General features: G+C 43.2%; 1 long non-coding RNA gene across 1 annotated transcript in view; it reads right to left on the bottom strand.

Annotated features, from left to right (window-relative positions):
- Positions 1–5,896: 5,896 nt before the first annotated feature.
- LOC142657392 (uncharacterized) overlaps positions 5,897–7,405 on the bottom strand; it is a 94,601-nt gene continuing 93,092 nt past the window's right edge. The window contains exon 4 of the long non-coding RNA XR_012849918.1: positions 5,897–6,137. This is a non-coding gene — a long non-coding RNA (uncharacterized LOC142657392). The remainder of the gene's footprint in view (positions 6,138–7,405) is intronic.

Below are 7,405 nucleotides of genomic sequence, written 5' to 3'. Positions count from 1 at the left end.
ATGCCCTCTATAATAAATCAATAGTTCTTGAATCATGCTTTACTGTCAAGCAGCCATATCTGCTTCTGGGAAAGCTGAGTAAGGGCTTGTCCACACGTAACGGAATTACAGCAGAAAATGGTACGGATTTTGCAGCGTTTTTCTAAATTTTGGGGGATGGTGACATCTCCTCTGAAAAACTCCTCAATTCAGTCACTTTCCGGAGCAGGAATTGACATGCTGCAGTACGAAAAATATGCACCGCAGGTGAATTTTTGGTCGGAAAATTTACGCAGCGTGTGGATGAGATTTGCTAAATCTCACCCACTTCGCTGCTACTGTATTCTGCTGTGTATTTTCCATCCGCAATTCCGTTACGTGTGGACAAGCCCTAATGATCCAAAGTATTTGGAAGCCAAAACCAGTGGGTCCAAAACACGGAAGAGGTGCAAATCTTTCCATTATAGGTTTTCTCTGTTTATGTTCCACTACTCGTTTTGGCTTCCAAATACATAAGCAAAATACTGACCAGAATTTTGACGTGTGCATGAGGCCTGAGGGTATGTTCACACGGCTTACTTTCGGACGTTTTTCGGGCCATAAACGGCCGAAAAACGACCGAAAAATCTGAAGCAGAACGCTTCAAAACATCTGCCCATTGATTACAATGGGAAAAACTGCGTTGTTCTGATGGGGCGTTTTTTACGGAGTGTTTTTGAAAAAATGGCGCATAGAAATACGCCCCGTAAAAACAAGTGCATATCACTTCTTGAGCCGTTGTTGGAGCCATTTTTCATTGACTATAGAAAAACAGCTCCAAAAACGGCTGTAAAAACGCAGCGAAAAACGCGAGTTTGCTTAAAAAAAGGCTGAAAATCAGGATCTGTTTTCCCTTGAAAACAGCTCCGTATTTTCAGGCGTTTTTTAGTAAGCGTGTGAACATACCCTTACAATTGCAGTTCCACAGGGGTTGTCGGCTGATTTTCTTAGACTCCTGAATCACACACCTGCCTAGTTATATATTAATTGACTCCCAAGTCACTACATAACTAGGTATATTTACCATTCAGGCATCCGGGAAAGCACAGTGGCTTAGGGCAGGACGGTGGCTCAGTGGTTAGCACTATTGCCTTGCAGCGCTGGGGTTCAAATCCAACCAAGGACAACATCTGCATGGAGTTTGTATGTTCTCCGTGGGTTTCCTCTGGGTACTCTTGTTTCCTCCCACACCCCAAAAACATACCAATAGGAAATTTAGATTGTGAGCCCCAATGGGGACAGTAAAAAAAAAAAAACGGAACTCTGTACAGCGCTGCGTAATATGTTGGCGCTATATAGGTAACTGAAATAAATAAATAAGCTGGGTGACAACTATAGGAACTATAATAGCGACCATATGGGTTGTCACCTTGTTTTACTGAGCTGAAAACAAGTTTTACCTTTTGAAGACGGCTTCTGGACTTTCATTTGGGATTGTTTTTATTTTGAAACGCTCTTTAATTGTAACGTTGCCTGCGTGTTCGTGGAAATCCAAGAATTTGCTGAGATCTTATTACATTTCTACTCGTAACATGAAAACAGCTGAGGGAGAGGATTTCCATGAGAAATATCAATATTGCATTGTCCATTCAGCAGAACAGATGTGACCAGCTGGCTACAGGGAGAACTCGGCATTACATAATGCCCTACTGAACGGATATCTATGTATATATCATATGTATATCTCTGCTTCCATGGTATATAGACCTTTTTCCCTTGTAATGTAATTAGACTGGATTCCTCATACTCATTGCTAATAAACGCCTTGTGAAACTCTCATCCAGTTTCCTCTGGGTGGGTCTGTCAGTGCGTATGAGTCATGGAACCATTAACATCAATGAATGGGTGCAGATGTGACACCCCCACATGGAGATCGGCTTGCTTTACATTAAAGCATAGATTATAACCTCGAAGTGTTAATTACTTTCACCCAGAGACAAATTAACCACTAGGCTTTCTAGAAAATCTACCAGGATTATAGAGAATGAAATGAGGTAATGTGAGAGAAGAAACAATTAATTGTCGAACAATGCAAACTTAAAGAGAACCCGTCCCCATATCATCCGATGTCAGTTCAGTGCTTGCTTGTGTAAACTGCTTTGATCTGCACCATATAGCCATAGATATACATGATAAAATTCTGTCTGCCCGCAGCTACCACTAGGGGGAGCTCAGGAGTTTACTGTATACAGATTCAAAATTTAGTTCAATGTATACATTAGCTCATAAGCTCCCCCTAGTGGTGGCTACAAGCATCCAGAATTTTATTATGTAACTCTATGTCTATGCAGGGAATTTAGAGCTCTGTATCAGAAAAATGAAGCTCTGACCCCTATACAGATGTAATCAGCACAGGATGCTGGACCTGAAAAATGACATAGTGTTAAAAGGTGGACAATCACTTTAAAGGGCAGTCCCAGTCACAACTGATATTAAGATTAATGGGAGGATAATCAAGATATTTTTCTTTTTTTTAAAGGATTTGACTAAATGTCCCTCCCATCATGCTTCAGGATGCGGCACAGATTTCCTATCTTATTTATTTAGGGCAGAACGTTCCTCTGTGCTCATTGTCGCCTTCTGTTTTCCCTTAGCTTTTCCTTCTGCTGAGGCATTATATAATATAGGAGATATAGCACTCAGCTACACGGTTGATGTCAAGCAATATTTTAGAACGTGACAATCCTTTGTCTTCTTACCCATAATCTGGTGAGACCCATGAGGAAAAATTTCAGCTGGAGCGACTTAAAGGGAATGTGTCGCTAGAAAAATATATATATTTTTTTAAGTTAAACTGTTGGTATATAAATGATTACACATTGTTCTAATTTTTTTAATTATTTCACAAGTCAGGAAATATTATAAATTCGATTCTAATTTATAACATTTCCATGTGCTGGTCATTAGAGGGAGCAATTCCCAAAATTGCAGCATTGGCATTTGGTAAAGCAACCTCATTGGAGAAGACACACTCGCTCTAGTGTGCTCAAACAATCCCCCCTCCTTTATCCTGGCTAGTACCAGGAGAAAGGAGGGGGTTGAATGTTCAAACCTCCTACACTGTGTGTCGCCATTTTTTGAGCGAATGCACAGGTTAGGAGGATTAGATACAGTGATAATCACACAGTATAACACAAACATACGCACACATCACATACACAAACATAACTTACCTGCTCCTAGTCCTTGCTTCTGAACATATGGACGGAAGCCGCGACCGGAAGTCGTCATCTTACTGTCCGGCAGCGGCTTCTGGTCCACATGAAAATGGCGCCGGATGTCGCTCTGCCGAAGACCTTCCTTTTGGACTGTGTGGGAGCGGCGCATGCGCCGTTCCCACACAGACGGCGTACGCTATAGTGAATGGAACGGCTCCCGTTCGCATTCTCTATGGGGATGTATGTGCCGTATTCCATCTCTGTATGTGTCGTTAATCGACACATACAGAGATGGAAAAAAAATGGCAGCCCCCATAGAGAAGTATAAGAAAGAAAAAAGAAAAAAGTACAACACAAAAACACAAATAAATAAAATTTATTTTAATGACATACTAAAAGCAATAACATATGAAAATTTTTTTTTCGTGACACCTTCCCTTTAAAGAGTCTCTGTCACCAGTTTATTAATTCCCTATCTCTGTAAAGGATCTGCCAGACACAGCTTCTGTCTCGACGCCCGTGGGTAATCAGTCTGCACCTGCTCCTATGTCTGTGAGACTGACTGCATCTTCCACCACTCAGGATGGCAGGCTTAGGAGTGGGAGAGCCTATCACAGCCTGGCCAGACGGAGCTAGCTCCCGCCCACTGTCTATTTATACCTGCCTTTCCTGTTCCTCCTTTGCCTGTGATTCTGCTCTGCTTGTTTCCTAGGACGGGTCGTTGCAAGTAGGCAGGGACTGAGTGGCGGGTAGATTAGGGCTCACCTGTCTGTCTCCCTACCCCGTCATTACAATCTCCTAACTAATAGGCGCTTTGCTGCTGATAACTACAGTGTGATTTGTTTTTAAAAAAACTTTAAGTTATGAGCATTTTTCTAAATATGCTAATTTGGTTATACTTGCCAAATAGGAGGGGACTGTTTCTTTTCACTCTGGGCGGTGCAATGTTTTCTGTGTGACGCTGTCCAATCATCATACAGCTTCTCCCCCTTCCCTGCCCAGCAACAGTGTGATCATTCATGCTGATAGGACAGCGTCAGAGGCTGTGAGGAGGCTCCACCTCAGGAGAATCGCTGCTACCTGCAGGTTGTCTAATAAAGGCTCATTTACATACTTAGGAAAAAGTTAATAACTTTTCAAATAATAAACGTTATGGGACACAATTTTCACTAGTATTATCAACATCACAGCGCCTATTAGATTATCTGGGAGATAGGGCATTACTAAACCAGTGTCAGAGCCTCTATAACGCCACCACAGGTATCTAGTATTCTTAGATATGTCTTCAGAGCCACGGCAGGACAATGATTTTGATGTGTGTTTTTATGGCTGCATTCACACGAACGTAGCCCACTGCCGTTTTCCACGTCTGAGGTTGACCCGTGCAGGACGCGTTGTCACAGATCCCCCACAGACAAGAGTCTATTGAGGGATGCGTGACACGCAGTAAAATAGGACATTTCCTGTTTTTCAACGGACAGTTCAGATGCTTCGTTGAAACAACGGTCGTATGAACGGCCCCACTGAAATACATGAGTCCGTGTTATGGCTGTTGTTTTACCGGCCGTCACACGGACGAGATTCACGTTCGTGTGAATGAGCCATAACCATCATGTCTAGAAAAAGTATTTGCCCAATTGTGGGTAAGTATGATTCAGCGGCAACAATTGGGTATGCATGTTGGCATAATAAAGATACTATGGTGAATTAAATTGATCAATGTTATTAGAACAAATTAAACCACATACAAAGTTAAAAGCTTTTAAAACGTCACAAACATGCTCTACAAAATCCTGGGGGCTACCACCATTATAAGTGACCAGACACAGGATCCCCTAGACACAAACTGCTAATACACAATGGACCACATGGTCTAAATACGAGGAATAAAGAGATGAACAAAATGTTGCATCAATACAATAGATATGTGTAACAATGTTACCAGTCTGGGGAAAGGGGACAGAATGCCCCATGCGTATCGCCAAAATGTGGATTCTTATTCTGGGGTCACAGGGGAAAGGGGACAGAATGCCCTATGTGTATCGCCACAATGTGGCTTCTTCTTCTGGGGTCACAGGGGAAAAGGGCAGAATGCCCTATGCGTATCGCCAAAACGTGGCTTCTTCATGGGTCATCCTGAAGAATCCACATTGTGGCGATACACATAGGGCATTCTGCCCCTTTCCCCTGTGACCCCAGAAGAAGAATCCACATTGTGGCAATACACATAGGGCATTCTGTCCCCTTTCCCCAGACTGGTAACATTGTTACACATATCTATCGTACTGATGCAACATTTTGTTCATCTATTTATTCCTCGTATTTAGACCATGTGGTCCATTGTGTATTAGCAGTTTGTGTCTAGGGGATTGGTGGTTTAGTGGGGGCCTGTGTCTGGCCACTTATCACGGTGGTAGCCCCCAGGATTCTGTTTTAAATGCTTTTAGCTTTGTATGTGGTTTATTTTTGTTCTGATCAAATTTATCTATTTAATTCACCATTTTATTATGCCAACATACATACCCAATTGTTGTTGTTTTCTAGGGTATGTGGCAGCACTGGTGCAGTGCCCCCTGGTGGTAGTTACTTTGTACGTTTTATTCAGCATGGACCTGCTATTTTTGGATCATCGGTCTTAGATTCTAGCAGTTCTAAGAAATCATAATTTATGTAATTTATGTGAAGATGTGGGGAAAATAAACCCGTGAGAACTTGCTCTAAGACTAATGCAGGACCCACAGTAAAATTTTACACACAGATAGTAGATGAAAGCAATAAAGGATACCATATCCTGGAAGATGACCCGTAGAGACCTCTGCACGTCTTTAGTCCATGTATCAGCTGGCATTACGACAGGTCATCTCGAGGAGATTTGCCAACATGATGAAAGTCTTGTGCCACATTCAGTGCTTCCAAAGTGTTAAATCCAACGTCTCCTAGCCTGAAGATCTTCTTTCTCCTCTGAGTGACGGAAGGGACATAGGTCATAGGCCCAGAGTGGTTGTCACTATTTTCAGCTTATGTGCCACTACCGGACTGGATCTGCACTCCAAGGTAACATTCAGTGGCATAAAAGTGACCAAGGGGCCCCAATGTGACCCCAAGGGGCCTTAATTTGCCATGACCATGACCATGATGAGCAGATACTGAGAATGAGAAATGGAAAGGTTCTAATTACTTTCTTTTTCCTTCCATTTTTTTCAACCCTACTACATCATCTGGACTCCAGCTCGTTTTCAGGATCTGTACCTTAGCCCTATGGCATCTTTAACTAATGGCCCTTTTACACTGTCCAATTATCGGACAAACAAGCGTTCAAAGATCGCTCGTTCCCGATAATTGCCCTGTGTAAACAGGGCAGCGATCACCAGTTGAACGAGCAAACGCTCGATCATCTGCTAATCGTATCGATTTAAATGTCGAAATCTTATCGTTGTCGGCAGCACATCTCCCTGAGTAAACAGGGAGACGCACTGCGACATGATACAAATGGATGGGGACGAGCGATCGTAGCAACGAGTGCTCGTCCCCATACATAGCTCCTTGTGAAAGCTGTCTCGTTGATCGGCGCTCGTTGTGCCAGCCAAAATGGGCCAGTGTAAAAGTACCTTTAGTCTGTATGGGCCCTTATCTCTCTAGCTGTTGGGCCCTATAATAGGTGCTAAGTCTACTACCCTAGTAGTTACACTATTGGTAACATTCACACTGTAAGACTCATTGGAAGAAATTCACTTAGGCTGGTATTTCATAGACGCCAGTCTTAAACAGAAGCCCACTGGAGTAAGATGCGCCTGTTACGGCCTGTTCACATCAGCGTTAGCTTTCCGTTCAGGGGTTCCATCTGAGGTTTCCGTCGTGGAACCCCTCAACGGAAAGTCAAACGGAAACCTTAGCTTCCATTTGCATCACCATTGATATCAATGGTGACGGAAACATTGCTAATGGTTTCCGTTTGTCACCATTCCGGGAGGTTTCCGCTTTTTCGACGGAACACTGCGCTATTGATTCCGTCACAAAATGCAGCCAAGCTGCAGTACTGTATTCAAGTGAATAGTAGGCAGAGCTGCAGTTCTGCCGAAAGGCCGCTATTCAGTGGTCGGAGCCATCTTCTTCCGGCTCCAACTACTGCATACCGTTCCAAACATCCAGTGCACGAAGGCAGCCGAAGTGGCGGATAGGTGCGGGGTCCGGGTTTTGGACACGCTCCGATCATATACATATGCTCATCA

This window comes from Rhinoderma darwinii, chromosome 7 (genome assembly GCF_050947455.1).
Source record: "Rhinoderma darwinii isolate aRhiDar2 chromosome 7, aRhiDar2.hap1, whole genome shotgun sequence".
NCBI lineage: Eukaryota > Metazoa > Chordata > Amphibia > Anura > Rhinodermatidae > Rhinoderma > Rhinoderma darwinii.
The sequence above is the reverse complement of the archived record's forward strand: the minus strand, read 5'-3'. Positions and strand labels throughout refer to the sequence as shown.